Source organism: Phocoena sinus, chromosome 19, assembly GCF_008692025.1.
Source record: "Phocoena sinus isolate mPhoSin1 chromosome 19, mPhoSin1.pri, whole genome shotgun sequence".
NCBI classification, from domain to species: domain Eukaryota; kingdom Metazoa; phylum Chordata; class Mammalia; order Artiodactyla; family Phocoenidae; genus Phocoena; species Phocoena sinus.
Window position 1 is genome coordinate 31,188,546 of NC_045781.1, and position 16,658 is coordinate 31,205,203.

A 16,658-nucleotide genomic window follows, 5' to 3' on the forward strand; every position below is an offset into this window, starting at 1 on the left:
TGTAAACATAACTTTTACAGGCACTGGGCAACCAAAAAAAGTTTATATGACTCACTTTATTGCGATAATCGCTTTATTGCAGTGGACTGCAACCAAACCCGCGGTATCTCCGAGGTGTGCCTGTACTTAGCAACGGGCAGAATCCCCACATTGGTTCCCTCGCGTGTGGAGTGAGGCCTGTTATGGTAGGAAAACCAAGTGGAAGTCACGAGGACTGCCTCTACCTAGGAAAATGGTAAATGAAAAACAATACTGCATCCCTGGAGGGACTACAGAGATCAGTGCCACCATCAAGGACTTGAGAGATGCAGGGGTGGTGACTCCCACATCTCCAACCCCCGTTCTCTCTGTGCGGAAGACAGATGGATGACAGTGGATGATCATAAACTGATGATTGGAGGTGGTGGCTCCAATTGCAGCTGCTCTTCCAGATGTGGTTTCATTACTTGAGCAAATTAACACATCCGCTGGTTCCTGGTTTGCAGCTACTGATCTGGCAAGTGCTCTTTTCTCAGTACCTGTTAGTAAAGACCACGAAAAGCAGTTTGCTTTCAGCTGGCCAGACCAGCAATACACCTTCACTGTCCTGCCTCGGGTAGATCAACTCTCCAGCTTGATGTCATTATAATTTGGTCTGCAGGTATCTTGATCACCTTTCCCTTCCACAAAATATCCCACAGGTTTAACATCGATGATATATGCAGATTCCATCTAGAGAACAAGAAGTAGTAACTATAGATATACTGGTAAGACATTTGCATTGTCGATGGTCGGAAATAAATTTCACCAAAAGTCAGGGGCCTTCCACCTCAGTGAAATTTCTAGCGATGCACTCGTTGGGTGCGTGTCAAGATACCTGTTTTCTCAGTGAAGGATAAGTTATTGCATCTGGCCCCTCCTGCAGCCAAAAAACCAGGCACAACACCTAGTTGGCCTCTCTGGATGTTGGACCTCTCTGGGTGTGTCACTCTGGCCCATTTACCAAGTGACCTGAAAAGCTGCCTATTTTGAGTGGGGCCCAGAACAAGAGAAAGATTTGCACCAGGTCCAGGCTGCTGTGTGTGCTGCTCTGCCACTTGGGCCACAGGATCCAGCAGATCTCCTGGTGCTTGAAGAGGCGGGGGCAGGCAGGGATGCTGTCTGGAGCTTGTGACAGGTCCCTACAGATGAATCACAGTGGAGGCCCTTAGGATTTGGGGGCAAAGTCCTGCCATCCTCTGCAGATAATCCCTTTCCTTTTGAGTAACTACTGGGCCATTGGATTTACATCTGCAAAGACTCTATTTCCAAATAAGGTCATCCTAGGGTTCTGGATGGACGTGAACCTGGGGGGACACAATTCACCCCACAACAGGGAGAAGTGCTTTCCGGAGACACAACATTGATGTCATTGAACTGGAAGTTCAGACAGCTACCAGCCACTCTGGGCTCCTTAAGCCTCCAAGTCGTCAGGCAGAGAAGGGAGTTATCTTATTGGCTGGGGTGACTGACCCTGACTACCAAGAGGAAATCGGGCTGCTACTATACAATTAGTTAACTTTACATAACAGGATCTTTCTTCTTTGGCCACGCAGCCTGCGGGATCATATTTCCCCGACCAGAGATCGAACCCCTGCCGCCTGCAGTGGAAGCACAGAGTCTTAACCACTGGACCACCAGGGAAGTCCCTACATCACAGGATTTAGGTTACAGGATCTCACAGAGAAGAGTAACTGTCACCCACGGACTTGGCATTCTCTTCTGGGGAAAGGATCTGTGTGTTCTGGGTTATAGACAGGATAGTTGCATCACATTCGATGGAAGCAAGGCTTTGCTATTTTCTTTATCTGGAGATTAAGTGTGGTTTAAGGACGTGTGCATGGGTAGCAAGCTGATAAAAGGTGAACTGGGCTAGGCCTAGTCATTCAATCAAACACTAATCTAGGTGTTGCCGGGAGGTTATTTTGCAGATGTGATTAACATCTACAATCCGTAGACTTTAAGTAAAGGAGATTATCCTCTGCATCTGAGTTGGCCTCATCCAGCTAGCTGAAAGACCTGAAGAGACAAACTGAGGTTTCCAGAGGACGAAGCCGTTAAGGCCGCGGGCGGCAGTGTCAGCTTCTTCTCAAGAGTTTCCAGCCTGCCGGCCTGCCCTGCAATGTCAGACTCACCTAGCCAGCCTCTACGATCATGTAAGCCCATTTCTTGAAAGATAGAAACAAGCAAATAATCTCCTGTGGGTTCTGTTTCTCTGCTAGAGCCCTGACTGCTAAAGGGCCCCAGCTCTGGAGGTTAGGAGTCCTGCTCCTCAGCCTGGTGCACCACACTGACCAGTGGGGTTGCTGCCAGGCAGGCTGTGTCCCTTGTTCAGAGTCAGCTGCCCCCCGGCTCTGCTTGAGACCAAAGGCATATGGGGGCAGCTCCAGAGAAGGTATAAGGCTTTGCTCTGTGCCTCACAAAGAAGGTTTCCCATTCCAGAAGTGAGCTGGACAGCCTTGGGGAAATGGGAAGAGGCAGCCTCCGCTGGAAGCACGTCCTTAGGGTGGAAGGGGTGGGATATAACGGTGCAGGGAGCAGGAAGTGAGGTGGGGCTAGCTGTCTCCGACGTGACACATCCAAGAGCGGCTTTGCCCGCAGTGGTACCCAGTGGCCCGGCAGCAGCCGACTCGGGCGCTCTGATGCCTGTGGTACTCAGGCATGGCAGGAGCTTGCGTTCCCTGCCACACAGCTGGCTGAAGAGCACACAGGCAGGCACGTGTCACGGGGTCGACACTCACAGTTACGCACTCAGGACCTTCCTGGTGCCGGGTGTTCCTGCCCTCATGGAGCTTACATCCTGGCAGGATGACAGAGACTAAAGAAGGAAAGAAGTGGACATAAAATGACAAGTACTGGGGAAAAAACATAGAAAGAAAAGAGAATAATGGGGGACACTAGTTAGCAGTGGGTTTGGGGGAGGACAAGTGGTTAGACAGTGGTCAGGGAGGGCCTCTGAGGAGGTGACGCCGGAATGATGAGCTGAAGCAAACCAAGCAAAGATTTGGGGAAGGGTCTTCCAAGTAGAAAGGCGAGTGCAAAGGTCCTGAGGTAGGAAAAAGGTCAGCATAGCCAATGCCTTAGAAGGTGGCAGGCGGCTGAAGTTGAGTGAAGGGGGTGGTGGGTGAAGGGATCCAAAAGTGGGGGGACAGATCATATAAGGGCCTTCTAGGCCATTGTAAGGAATGTGGGTTCTAGTCAAAGTGAGATGGAATCCATTGGAGGAGTCGTAAGGGAGGGAACAGTATGGTCTGATGGATTATAGTTCAAGGAGCTGGAGTTTTCCGGGGTTGGGGGGAGGGAGGAGAAACGATTTACACACAAGGGGTATAGGAGGGAAGACTGCGTACTGAGAACCTGCAGGGAAGGCCTCAAATCCAGGGTCAGAGCAGGGAGCTGAGGGCATGGAGGAGCGTGCCAGTGATGACAGAAGGCAGGTGGGAGGATTTGGGGTCAGGGAGGACTAGGGGGTGGGTTGGCTGAGGGCTGCAGGGAGCTGCAGAGGGTAAGAGTCCTGGTGTGGGCTGACTGGGAGACCCGCATCTAGGTGGTGCTGGAGACCGACAGGGAGGCGTTGGTAGGATGAGGCCAGAGAGGTCGTCCCTAGGGAAGGGCAGAGGGTACAAGGGCAGGAGAGCTGGTTTGAGCCCTGGAGCCTCTCCAGGCTGAGCCCCTGCTCCCTCATCCAAAACATAGACCCCTAGGACATAAACTGCTCTGTCCACCCCACAGGGGCCATGAGGCTCAAAATAATGCAGTGTTCTCCAAAGGTGGCAAACGTGCCCTGGGGTGGGTGTGCAGAACCAAATCTAGAGGGTCTGTCCCTTATTTTAATAACCGTGTTACTTTTCAATGTATTAGATAAGCGTATTTTTCTACTTAAAGTGGAGATACGAAGTTCCCTTTTGAAATACATTTAAGTAAAGCGAGTCGGTTTAAAAGGTTAAGTAAGTAACAGTCTAAAGCATGTACAGAGAAGGCAGAAATCATGGCAGTAGTTTTTGAATGATGGAGGTCAGGAAACACTAAAAGCTTTGTGAACGTACAGCCCATGAAAATGTTTTTTACAAAAAAGACACGAATCTCATCGCGATCGTCTGTTTGGGTGGCTCTTGTGGGTTCACGTGCACACGTCTGGGCGTGTACGTCTCATAGGCAGATGTAGCTGGGGTTGGTGTGTAGGGGACCTGTGCGTGTACGTGGGATGTGCACATCCGTGCACACACGCACGCAAGGTTATTTGTATGTGCACGTGGATTGCTTTATCTGGGCAGGTGTGTGGATACAGGTACACCAGGTATGCGAGCATTTTGGGTTACAGCCGCCTCCCCCTCCCAGACCTCAGCGCTACCCAGTGGCACTGGGCTGGGCCGGAAGCCTGGGGCCAGCTGGTCTCCAGCCACCAGGGGGCAGCAGAGGCCGAGCAGGGCCTTCTTGAGGACGGGTCTCCTCTGAGTTTGGCATGCGAGGCCCTCTGAAGTCTCCCTCTGTCCTGTCCCCACTTCCCCAGATCGCCCCAGGCCTCTGCCAGATTAGCCAGTGGCCCGTGGCTGAGGCTTGCTGGAAGACCTAGGACTCAGAAAATGGACCTGTGGTCGTAGGTGGTTTGGGACTCCTGGGGTCATGGGGGGAAGGGACCCGGGTCCCTGAGGTGCTGGCATCTGGAATTCTGGGGGGGTGTACAGCTGGCTGGCCACTTCTGACTCTTCTGCAGGCTGGGCTCTGGGTCTCTTCTCAGGGGTGCTCTGTAGCTGTCTGTCTCCCTTACTCTCAGCCCCACGCCTGCTCAGAATACAGCTGAACCCTTGGGCTCACCCCAGCCTTGTGGCGAGTAGGCCCCTCCGAGGCTCCCAGGTTGGCATCACAGGGGCAACTGGATCCTAGAGCCCTTCGGCTCTGTCCCCGCATCCAGGGCCACCACCTGCACTAACAGGGAGGAGCACCCCCAGGTCAGCCCAGTGGCGGCAGTGACTAACCCAAATCCCGGAAGCCCCCCCAGTTTTTCCATCCACAAATACGTAACGAGGTCCTACTGTGTGCCGGGCACTGCTGCAGAAACTCACCTTCTAGTGATGGGTGACACTTCTTCCCTGCCAGCCTTGAGGACGGAGGCCTCGCTAGAGCAGAGTATATTAACACCCAGCCTGGAGAAGAGGATGAGCCATGCTGATAAGACAGCCGACTGTGGGCCAGGCAAGCAATACCCCCTTTAATTCTCCCACCAACCCTAGGAGATGTGTAAAATGCGCCCATTTTATGCTTGAAGAAACTGAGGCTCTGAGAGGTTAAGTGGCTTACCCAAGTTGCACAGCCGATGTGTGGCCCATGCTGGGAGCCACGTGTAGCCTGCTCGCATTCATAAGTTCTCTTTCTTTAGAGACCCCTGGGCACGACGTAGACACAGCCGCCTACTCTTTGTTGTGACTGAATATGAAGGAGCAAAGTCAGTCCTCCGGGGACTCAAGGGTGACTTTATCTCCCCCATCCTTGCCCTCACCCCCACCCCAGGTGACCAAGTTAACAATCTAGTGTGTGTCCTTCCAAATAATCCGATATGGACCTACATATACATAATCAGGGTCTGGGGCTGTCATCATTATCTGCTTTAGAGACATTCTTCTCCCTCAGTGAAACTGTGGTAAACTGAATAATGCCCCCCTCCCCCCTCCCCCCACTAAAAAGATATCCCCGCCCTAATCCCTAGCTGACTTTTTGCACTTTTACAATCATCGTGATGTAGGATTCCATTTACACAAAAGGTCCAGAGCAGATTTGTGGTTGCCAGGGGCTGGGGGGTTGGGAGGAGTGACTGCTTATTGGGTATGGAGTTTCCCTTTAGGGTGAAGAAGGTGTTCTGGAATTTGACGCTTACAACGCTGTGAGTGTATTAAATGTCACTGCACTGTACCTTTTAAAATGGTAAACTTTAAGGTATGTGTACTTTACCATGATAAAAGTAAAAGAGGATTAAATGAGATGATGTAAACGGCATATAGCTCAGAAATATAGCTGAGATTATGATTATTAAGTTTTAAGAATTTAAGACGCAGGGTTCTAAGTTTGAAGGGATAGATTTGTTTTATTGAAATAGTTGATTTAAAATGTTGTATTAGATTCTGGTGTACAGCAGAGTGATTGTTTTATATATATATATATATATTCTTTTTCAGATTCTTTTCCCATACAGGTTATTACACAATATTGAGTATAGTTCCCTGTGCTATACAGTAGGTCCTTGTTGTTTATCTGTTTTATGTATAGTAATGTGTATCTGTTAATCCCAACTTCTTAACTTATCCCTCCCAGCCAGGGATAGATTTGTTTTTTTTGGTTTTGGTTTTTGGTTTCGGTTGGTTGCTTGGTTGGTTCTATTTGTTTTATTTTGCCTTTTAAACCTTTTTTTAAAAAATTTATTTTATTTATTTATTTTTGGCTGCGTTGGGTCTTCGTTGCTGCGTGCAGGCTTTCTCTAGTTGTGGTGAGCGGGGGCTGCTCTTCGTTGCGGTGCGCGGGCCTCTCTCATTGTCGTGGCTTCTCTTTGTTGCAGAGCACAGGCTCTAGGCACGCAGGCTTCAGTAGTTGTGGTGCGTGGGCTTTAGTAGTTGTGGCCCATGGGCTCAGTAGTTGTGGCTCGCGGGCTCTAGAGTGCAGACTCAGTAGTTGTGGTGCATGGGCTTAGTTGCTCTGTGGCGTGTGGGATCTTCCCAGACCAGGGCTCGAACCCATGTCCCCTGCATTGGCAGGTGGATTCTTAACCACTGTGCCACCAGTGGAGCCCTTATTTTGCTTTTTAATCCATTACCCCCTGGGCCTCTCATACTCCCATGCCAGGCCCCCCAGCAGCCAGCTGCACTAAAGGATGGGCATGCCTCCCTCTCTGCTGTGGGTACAGCCGCGACCACCAGAACCCTGGCCGGGGCACCCTCAGTCACTGCCCTCCACGACCCCAGGAGTGGAATATGAACAGCAGCCAGGAGGACAGTAGCCCGCCAGGGAGTCTTCCCGTTCCTGGGAAATGGAGCCCATTAACGAGGCTCCCGAGCCCCAGCCCGTGGATGGGGGTGTTGGGGATTCCTGGGCGGAATCTCTGCCCTCCAGCTCCCACCCTGCTGTGGCCAATGGGCACATGCCTGCTCATCATACCCTCGCGATGACTGTGGGTATGTACCCCCCAGGGGCTGGGTGCCCAGGGGAAATAGGCCCCCCCAGCTGGGCCTTGGGAATCTGTGAGGCTCACCCAGCTCTGTGAGTGGGTGTATCACGTGGGGCTAGGGAGGGACCTGCCCGGGAGCAGTCTGGGCAAGCCCTCCCTTTGTAGATAGCATCCTGTCACATCCTTGCGGCCCTGGCTCCCTGCCTGAGGACTCCTGAGAAGGGGAAATTGGCTGTTTGGTCTCGGCTGCTAAGGGGAATTCTTGGCCCCAGCTGTGAGTAAAACACTGTATGTCATAGTTTTTGAGAAATAATACATTCGTATGACCCAAAATTCAAAAGGTGTGGAATTCCCCCACCCCTTTCTCCCAGACACCCAGTTCCTCCCAGAGGTAGCCCATGTTTTCAGCATCTTGTGTACCCACCCAGAGATACTTTGTGCTGATCAAGCAAAAGCCTATATATAGGACTCTTTTTTTTTTTTTTTACTGGAGTATAATTGCTTTACAATGTTGTTAGCTTCTGCTGTACAGCAAAGTGAATCAGCTATATGTATACATATTGGGTCCACTGCCTTTATCTCCTTGGATGCAAAGGGCAACGGTCAACATTCTCCCATTTTACAGATGAGGCAACTGAGGTTCAGAGAGAGCCAGTGACCAATCCACGGTGACACAGTGAGTGAGTCAAGGGCCAACTAGACCCGATCCCTGACTCCCAGTGTGTGCTCCTACCCACCCCCACTCGGGGCTCGGGGACTTGTGAAAGCCCTCTGCACAGAATACAGACCTTATAGTTTAGGTCCTCCTTCTAATGTCCATCAGCTTCTTCACCTAGAATATGTTAGTGCACCTCTCTGAGCTCAGATCCCTCACCTATGAAATGAAGGTAATAACTGATAGCTCCTTATGATACGAAATGAAGATAATAACTGATAGCTCCTTATGAGGTTATCGTAAGAACCAAATAAGATAAAGCATGTAAAGAGCTCAGCACAGCACCTGGCTTTTCTACGCCATTCAACAAGCTTTTATTGCGGGCCTACTATGTGCTGAGCACCTACTATGTGAGGATCCAGTGCAGCCATGATCCTGGCTCAGGGAGCTCACAGCCTAGCAGGCTCACAATAAGAGCTCAATGAACGGTGGATGTTATTATTCAGCAAATAGTCATCTTGCCTCCTGGTTCTGGGAAGCGGAGGTGAGACCACCGTACCTGAGTCTCCACCCAAGTCTAGAATGTGGGACTGTGAGAGGAGGGGCTGGCATCTTGTTCCCCACCCTCTGTGTCCCTGACTGGGGTCACATTAGTTGAGTAGGTGCTCAGTAAATATTTGTGGAATGAATGTGCAGAGGCAAAAACCTTCGCGGAGGAAAGCCCCTCACTCACCCCCCCCCCCCCCGCCACACACACACACGCATGCACGGACACACAGACAGATTGCTCCAGGACGGGAGGACTGACAAGTGACTTGATTTCCTTTTCTCTGTGACTTTTGACTATGCAGATACCAGTGTTATATTTTAAAACTTAATTGATTAATATTTAAAAATGGAATGGCACAAGAGCTCATCCATGGTGAACCATGCTATGTGTCCTGTGACTGGTACTGAAGAGAATTCAGAATGGGAGGGGGTGGCAAGGACGAGGTACGTACTCCAGGAAGGCGTCCTATAGAGGGTGGCCACAGAGACAGACCGTGGCACTAGGAGCCATGATCATTGTCAGCCTGGCTCCTGTTACCATCTTAGGACGTGGGGTTAAGTTCAGTGTGGCAGAACGCCATTCTCTCGGTGTGTCCCCAGGCCTCCTGCCCCGCTGGACCTAGGCTTCCCAGACCTCCGGAGCTGCAACTGTTAGGTGCCAGGTGAGTGCCAGCACGTCCCTCTGTGTGTTCGCCTGTCGGTAGAGCTCCTGGCGGTGCGGGAGGGGGACACTGACGGTGAATGCGCTGCTCGGTCCTGGGTGTGGCAGGCGTTCACTCAGAGTTGTTCCCTTCCTACCTCTCAATCCTCTGGAAGCCAAGGACATGGGAACCCAGCTGGCAGGAGTGGTCCCGACACCCCCAAAATTCTGATTCCAGGCTACTGTAATTGCAAAGAGACCTTGAAGGGTGCCGGCATGGGGCCGGAGGTGCACTCCAAGATAGCCGCTGGCCTCATTCTGCCCCAGAGACAGGCTGTCGGTGATGGAGGGGGTTTGGGAAGCTCCAAGGAGGGCAAAAGCTCTGGGGAGACAGCAGGTCAATGGGGGCAAAGAAAGAACCCAAGGTGGGGAGGCCCTCTCACTGACTGCTGTGTGGCCTCAAGCAGCTCGCTTCCTGTCTCTGGGCCTCAGCCTCTTGCACAGTTCAATAAGGGAGGCTAAGGGCAATGATCTCCAAACCAGAATACGGAAGTGTGAGGCACGTGGGGCGTGCAAGGTGGGGGCGTGCAAGATGCTGCTGCGCGGGACACAGATGCAGCATTAAGTACCCTGGTACCAAACTCCAGCGAGGGGAAACCCACAGAGCAGGTCTCCCTTTTTGAACTGAGTTTTGATTTACATGCAACAGCAGGCTTCAAACTCAGGGTCATTGTCAAGCGAGAGTATCTGGCAACAATGAAATGTCTTCATTTTATTGTCATTATGTGTTGGCCTCTTTCTATTTATGGCAAAAGAGATAACGTTTATTTTTACATACATTTGTTTAAGTAAAAAAAAGAATAAATTTTGTTTTAACTATTAAGCAATTATCCAGATACATAGGAGAGGGCAAACATGGTGCCAGGTGGTAGAGGGGAGACAAGCAGAAGGTGGGAATCCTGGCTGGATGCCTGGCTCTGGACCTGAGAGAAGGCCGGAAGGGCAGCGAATTAGGCAAGACCCTCTGCCCCGGAAGTGCCTCCTGTCCCGTGGGAGCTGTGCAGACATGAGCTCCGTGTGGGCCCGCCCACGGCTGCCCGAGAACCACGCTCGCTGCCTCTCTCCTGCCCCCAGTCCTGCTGGGCAGTGACCGCACCTGCCCCAAAGGCATTTTGTACCAGGCGTTGTGTACCGAGTTACCAAGCCTGCCCTCCTGGGGTGTAAGTACCACCACCACTGCTCTGTGCATGCATCTGTCTGTCCACCCATTTGTCTGTCGGTCCAGGGCTCCTTTGGGGGGCATCCACTGAGAAGGAGACTCCCTGGCCAGAAGCCAGCTCTGATGCAGGGGCTGCCACACTGTAGCCCAGAGAGAGGACAGCCCTGGGCTGAGTGGAGCAGTCCTCACTCTCTCCTGTCCTCACCTTCAAGTCAAGCTCTGTGGTGAGAAGGTCCCTGAGGGGCTGCAAACAGCCTGATGTGGGAGTTTGTGTTTGCCTGGGACCCAGGATCATTCTGGGGTTCAAGTTAAGTTTCAGAGCAGAGCCAGGTTTAGGGTCAGGTTAGAAGGTGAAGGTTAGGAGGTCTGTGTGTATTTGGTGTTGGGGATCCTTCCATGGCTGGAGTCAGGGATTAGCATGGGCCCAGAATGGGGAGGCTCTGTCACTCACTCACTGCTGTGTGACCTTGGTCAGCTCCCCTACCTTCTCTGGGCCCCAGCCTCTTAAGGGCATAGGGAGGCTAAATGCAATGATCTCTAAAATGCAGGATCTCAAAGTTTGAGTCCCAGGACTAAACACTCAGTTTGTATTTAGGGGAGGAGGTGTCCCAGCACAGTGACGGGTGACGCTGGGCTTAGTGTGTGGCTGGGCTCAGAGGCTGCCATTTGACTAGGATCATGGGGTTCCTGTGTGTTGGGATCCAGAGGCTAGGGTATGACTGGGGTCTCTGGCCAGGGTCAGGGGTCAGAGCTCTCTCTCTATGTGCCCTGAGCGTAGCCATCTAACTTATGCCAGAGTGAGGCCAAGTCCAGCCCCTCATCCCAAAGAGGCTGAGGCCAGGGGACAGGGCACTGGTCCTGGGCCTGCAACCCCTCACCACTGCCCTCCCTTCTCATGAGCCAGGAGACCGCCAAGGTGATCCAGACAGCCTCCAGCGATGTCAAGGGCAAAGGGCCATGGTGATCCTTGGCCAAGTCAAGTAAGTTCTGCACAAGTGAGTCAGGCCTGGGGTGTGAACAGTTGGGGATTGGTGGGGAGTAGCCTGAAACTTGCCCCCAGCCCCCAGAGAGCAAGGGCAGCCAGGAGAACTCAGACCTCCCCACCTGACTTGACACCAGGGCCAGAAGCCTGGTATTGCACAACCTGCCCCCACCATGCTGCTTCAACCAACTCACCGTCCCCCAGTGCCCCTGTGGGGATTTATTGGAAGGTATCCGTCTCTCCAACAGCCCCAGTAAGATTCGGGCCTTAGAACAGCCCTTTCTCTCCCCTATTGATGGGGTCTTTTTTGGGTAGAGGGAGGCAGGGTAGTAAGATCTCTTGGCAAACTGAGTCTCCTGACTTTACCTGGGCTGAGGCTGTGCTATAGGCCAGGCGCCTTTACAAACAATACCTCATTTTACCTTCAGCACATCCCTCTACTGGCCCTGCTTACTGAACAAGGAAACAGGAGCTCGGAGAGGCTAAGCAGCTTGGAGGTCACACAGCGAGGCTAGCAGCGGCAAGCTCAGGTTCCAACCCAGGTCTGAGCACTAGGCTTGGCCCCTGGAACACGACACATCCACCTTCTGGGCCCCTCAGGCTGCAAGGGAACAGATTCTGTGTCTGTATATCTGTGTGAGGCCTCAGGGATGGGGAAGACACTGCTCAGGGACCTAATCTTTGTCCTAAAACCTCATCTTCCCCAAACCGCCCCCACCGCCCCTCCCCACCAAGGACAAGCTCAATAAAGGTGGACTCTGATTTGCACAGGTAACCAACCTGGTGCTGGAGTCGGTGTAAACATTTTACTACCACTAGGGGGCGCTGGCGATGCTGAATACCACCGTTACCTCTTGGGAGGAAAGCACCTGCCGCCAGCAGCCCGAGTGGGGGTATCCCAGGTCTAGTGGGGCGTCCAACGGGGCTGCCCCAGCCCCACACTCTCTGTGTAACATTAGGCTTCAGTTTCCCTTCTATAAAATGAGGATAAAGCCATCTTAGACCTACATCACAAGAGGTCAGAGATGGCAAAGTTGCCTGGAGAAGTTAAAAGAGATATTACCCTGAATAAATCATCAACAATTCAATAAGACCAAACTTCCATAGAATAAATTTCATTAATATATAACTTATCCAAAATAAACATGGGTGGAGTAGAGATTAAATGTGATTGACCATGACTGATGCTAGGTGAAGCTGGACTCAGCTCCAGGAGGATAGGGCAGAGCTCTGCCCACTGCATCCCTGGGCAGTGCAGGATGACAAGAAGTGGAGATGTGACAAAAACACCCCCTTGCCTCTTCCCAGGCCCCCGACACCCTTCCTTATTTCCCTTTGTTCTCCCAGCGTCCAGATCAGCCTCCTGTCGGTCTCCAGCAGCCAGGTAGAGTTGGTGGAAGACAAGCCCACCAATGTCTCCATTCAGAATGCGCCTGTGATCTTCAAGGGGACCCTGGGGTGCCTGGAGATAAGCATTCCCATTCAGCTGACACGCCTCTCCCTGGCCGTCTCTGGGCTGAGGGCGGAGAGAGGGTCTTGGGCCGTGGCCTCCTTGCAGGTTGAGGGTTGATCAGCCTGTCGACTTTGAAATCGACTCTACTGACCTTCCGATCAACACACACAGCTGAATATGTGTCCTACTCCCTCTGGGGAGGCAGGGAGGCTGGACTCCAGGAATCGGCCGCAGTGGAGAGGGAAGGCTAGGCAGACCGAGGATTCTGAGGCTGCCAAAGATGGTCCAGCCTGGGAAGTTTGCTGGCTGGGGGGGCCCAAAGCTAGCCTAGCTCCTGGCTGGCCTGGGCAGCACATGGGCTCTGCCTGGAGGCCGAGGCTGCCCTGATGTGGTGTCAGGGGACTCTGCAGCCTGTGATTCTGGCAGTGTGTGGACCAATGCCCCTGAATGCTACCTATCTTTCCACAGGCCGCTCCTGCATCTCCAAGGGGAGTGCAAGTAAGTACGCTGCCTCTGTGGCCCCCCTTTCTACTTGTGCCCCTTCCTGTTAGCATGAGCCCCAGGAGTATGGAAGGGTGGTGTGTCCACTGCACCTCCGAGGGTCAACCCCAGACCATGCCTGTGGCAGCCAAACCTGGGGGATCAGTCTTTTCAGTGGGGTCATTACCTACCTCTCCCCATCAACGCCCCCTTAAAGGCTGGAAAAAAAAAGAATCGCTTACAGTTACTGAGAACTTGCTATGAGCCAAGCACTTTTCCAAGCCATTTGCATGGATTAGTTAATTTACATCCTCACAACCCAACCCTGGAAGGTAGATTGTGTTATTAACCCCATTCTTACATATGGGCAAACTGAGGCACAGAGAGCTTAGGAAGGAAAGAAAAACTCATCTGCTGGCATCCCAGGCATCACACAAGTTCGCAGCTACAGTTCCTAGCCAAGCTAAGTAACTGGCTGAGGACGCACAGCTCGCCACTGGGGGACGGGGGCAGGATTTGAAACCAGCAGCCCCCCTGACTCTGGAACCTGAGATCCTGAGTGCTCTACTCAGATCTTTGTCTTGGCCAACCCTCTGTCAAATTGCTGTGAGCACCCCTGATTCAGGCCCCTCTCTGCCCATGGAGCAGATGGACACATGTGTGAATCTGGATTCAGGCATATCCATATGTGTGAGTGTAACAGGTATGAACATCACGGGCAATGGGGCCTCCCGAGGAACTCTGGGCTGATTAACACTGAGGTCCGAGGCTCCTTCTGAGGCTCAGTGTTCTTAGCTGTGAAATGGGGTTGTAGCTGGGTTATAGGAGGATTCCAAGGCTGGCAGAGCCCTGAGCAGTGCCTGGCACACAGTAGGCGCTCAATGGACGCACAGGACTGGAGCACCGCAGCACTTGCTCCCTTCAGGCCCAGGTGGACCAAGCAGCTGTTCACAGACTTCATCTCCTTCACCCTGAAGCTGGTCCTAAAGGGACAGGTGAGTGGGGCTCGCCTACCCCTCTGGCCCGACCACTCATTGTGGGGAGCAGTCCAGGGTTATGCCCCAAGGTTGGGTCCTCCTCCCCCCATTGCCCTTCCCTGAGAAACAGCCACCACTTCCCAGTGTGGTCAGCCCCCTGTGCCTGTTCCCAGCACTGCCACCCCCACGTGGCCCTGCCCCTCTTCTGGTCTCCTTCCCAGCCTGGTGAGCCGCCTGCCCTGTCCGCCCCAGATCTGCAAAGAGGTCTGCATCATCTCCACCATCATAGCCAACTTAGTCCAGACAAGGGCTGGTGAGTGTGCTTTGGTCTGCATGCCTTGGGAGGCAGTGGTGGGAACCAGGAGGCCACCTTTGGTCACTGTGCAACCTTGGGACGGTCACGCCCCCATCTGGGTCTCACAGCTCCTGTGTGGCTCTACCGTTTGGTGATTGGTTATGGTCAGGCTATGGCAAGTCACTTCCCCTCAGGGCTGCTGCCTGTCAGGCTGTGTGACCTCGGGCAAGTCACGGAACCTCTCTGAACCTCTGTTTTCTCATCTGCAAGATGGGGGTGATAATAGCAACTACCCCATACGGAGGTTGTGAGAATCGAGTGGAAAAAAATGTAAAGAAAATGCTTAAGATGGTACCCGGCCCAGTTGGTCCCTGTTATTACTACTGCTGTTACTAGCCTGGTACCCCCAGCATGAGCATACTGTCAAGTACTTCTCAAGCAGCAGCAAACAACAGGTGAAAGCTAAGAGGAAGAAAGTGGTTTGGAGATCTAAGACTCCCTGAGTCTCTTCCCTCCCTTCCCATACAGCCTTGGGCTAAGGGGGAACTCCCACAAGGCTGTGCAGTGAAGAAAAAACTACTCAGGACTCAGTTTTCTCATCTGTCTAATGGGGACATCACCGGGCCTTTGAGAGAGACCCAGGACAAGAGGAGAAGGTGATCTGAGAGGCAGGAAGCACTGTCCCGGTCCTAACACGAATACAAGCCAATGTTTGCAGAACGTGCTACCAACCAAATACTTGACTTAGATTAACTGTGGAATGCTCACAATCACCCAGCAAGGAAGGTAGTGCTAACGCCCCATTTTATGGATGGAGAAACTGAAATTTAGGGAGTCGAGGGGAACCCATCCCCCCTCCCCCAAGCTGGGAAGCAGAAGAGCAGAATTTGAGCCTGGGCCATCTAAAAATTCCAAGTCCCTGTTCTTACTACGTCATAACTGCTCCCCCTGTGGTTGGCCAGCAGAGGGGGAGGTGGCCAGGCTGAGCGATGCGCCCGGCTCTTTGGACCCTGGCACGTAGTAGGTACTCAGTGAACAGAGGCAATAAAGGACAGTGAAACCCACTGGGTAGACCCTCTGGGCTCCTGTGGGGGCCTTAGGAGGGGAGACCCCTGGTGGCACCAGGTCCGGGGCAGTGTGGACTGGCAGTGGAGGGGTGGAGTGGAGCATAATTGCGTCTTCCTGTGTGCTAGATCCTTCCCCCGACCCCACTCCCATCACTGCCCAAACCTGGAACGGGAACCTTGCTCGTCTCTCTGGGAACACCACGCCAGGGGCTGTGCCATCAGAGTGCGTGTAGGCAAAGCTAATGCGAGGGTGAGGCCAGCCTCCCTGGACAGGCCCAAGCAGCTGCCAGAACACAGACAGGGCCAGGGGCCCAGGGGGCCTCACCAAGGGTGTGGCTCTTGAGGCAGTACTACTACACTCCCCCGCCACCCTCCAGCCCCCGTGCTGGTTCTGCACCAGGAGTTGGAAACTACCTCCCGAGGGCCAAGTTCGTCCTGCTGTCTGCTTTTATAAATAAAGTTTTATTGGCTCATGACCACACCCACTCATGTAGATGCTCTTGCCCGTGACTGCTTTTGCCCTGCAGTAGCAAAGTGGAGTCGTTGCACAGAGACTGCATGGCTCGCAAAGCCTAAGATATTTACTATGTGGCCCTTTACAGATAAAGTTTGCCGACTCCTGGTCTGGCCTGTTGAACTCCATGACGCAGACCAGAGCTGGCGGTGGGGGCAATCTCCAGGTTTCTCTTGGGAGAAGATTAGGAGGAAAATCAGAGTAGCTCATGTTACTGGGCGTTCACCCACTTTTACCAGATTGTTCCATTAAATACATAGCTCTGAGGTGGATGCTCTCATTGGAGACGAGGACACCGAGGGTGCTGGGGGTGAGGCTCGGTCCCTGCCCACGGATCACCCAGCAGTAGAGGGCTGGGATCACAGCCCACATCTCCGACTCAGTGCCACACTCTGAACCACTCTTCTAGAAGGGCTCCTGCAGGGCAGGGCCACCAGACAGACAGAAGTTGAGAAGAGAGAGAATGACAAAGTGCACCCTGTGCACCCCAGGACCCATTTTACAGATGGGAGCCCTGAGGCTGGAGGCTGGGGCCACCTGTGAGTGTTGGGCAGGGCCAGAAGGAGCAGGTGACTCAGGGCAGGCGCCCCATCCTGAGGCTCCACCCTGATCTCTCCCTCCCCACAGCCAACATCACCTTGGATGCAGACGTCAGG

General features: G+C 52.9%; 1 protein-coding gene across 2 annotated transcripts in view; it reads left to right on the forward strand.

The window, feature by feature from the left end:
- HERPUD1 (homocysteine inducible ER protein with ubiquitin like domain 1) overlaps positions 1–13,812 on the forward strand; it is a 29,659-nt gene extending 15,847 nt beyond the window's left edge. For both annotated transcript variants that reach the window (XR_004346824.1, XR_004346825.1), the window contains exons 7-11: positions 83–2,174; positions 8,976–10,458; positions 11,139–11,214; positions 13,138–13,167; positions 13,798–13,812. The gene's annotated coding sequence lies outside the window, so the exon portion shown is untranslated. The remainder of the gene's footprint in view (positions 1–82; positions 2,175–8,975; positions 10,459–11,138; positions 11,215–13,137; positions 13,168–13,797) is intronic.
- The last annotated feature ends 2,846 nt before the right edge of the window (positions 13,813–16,658 follow it).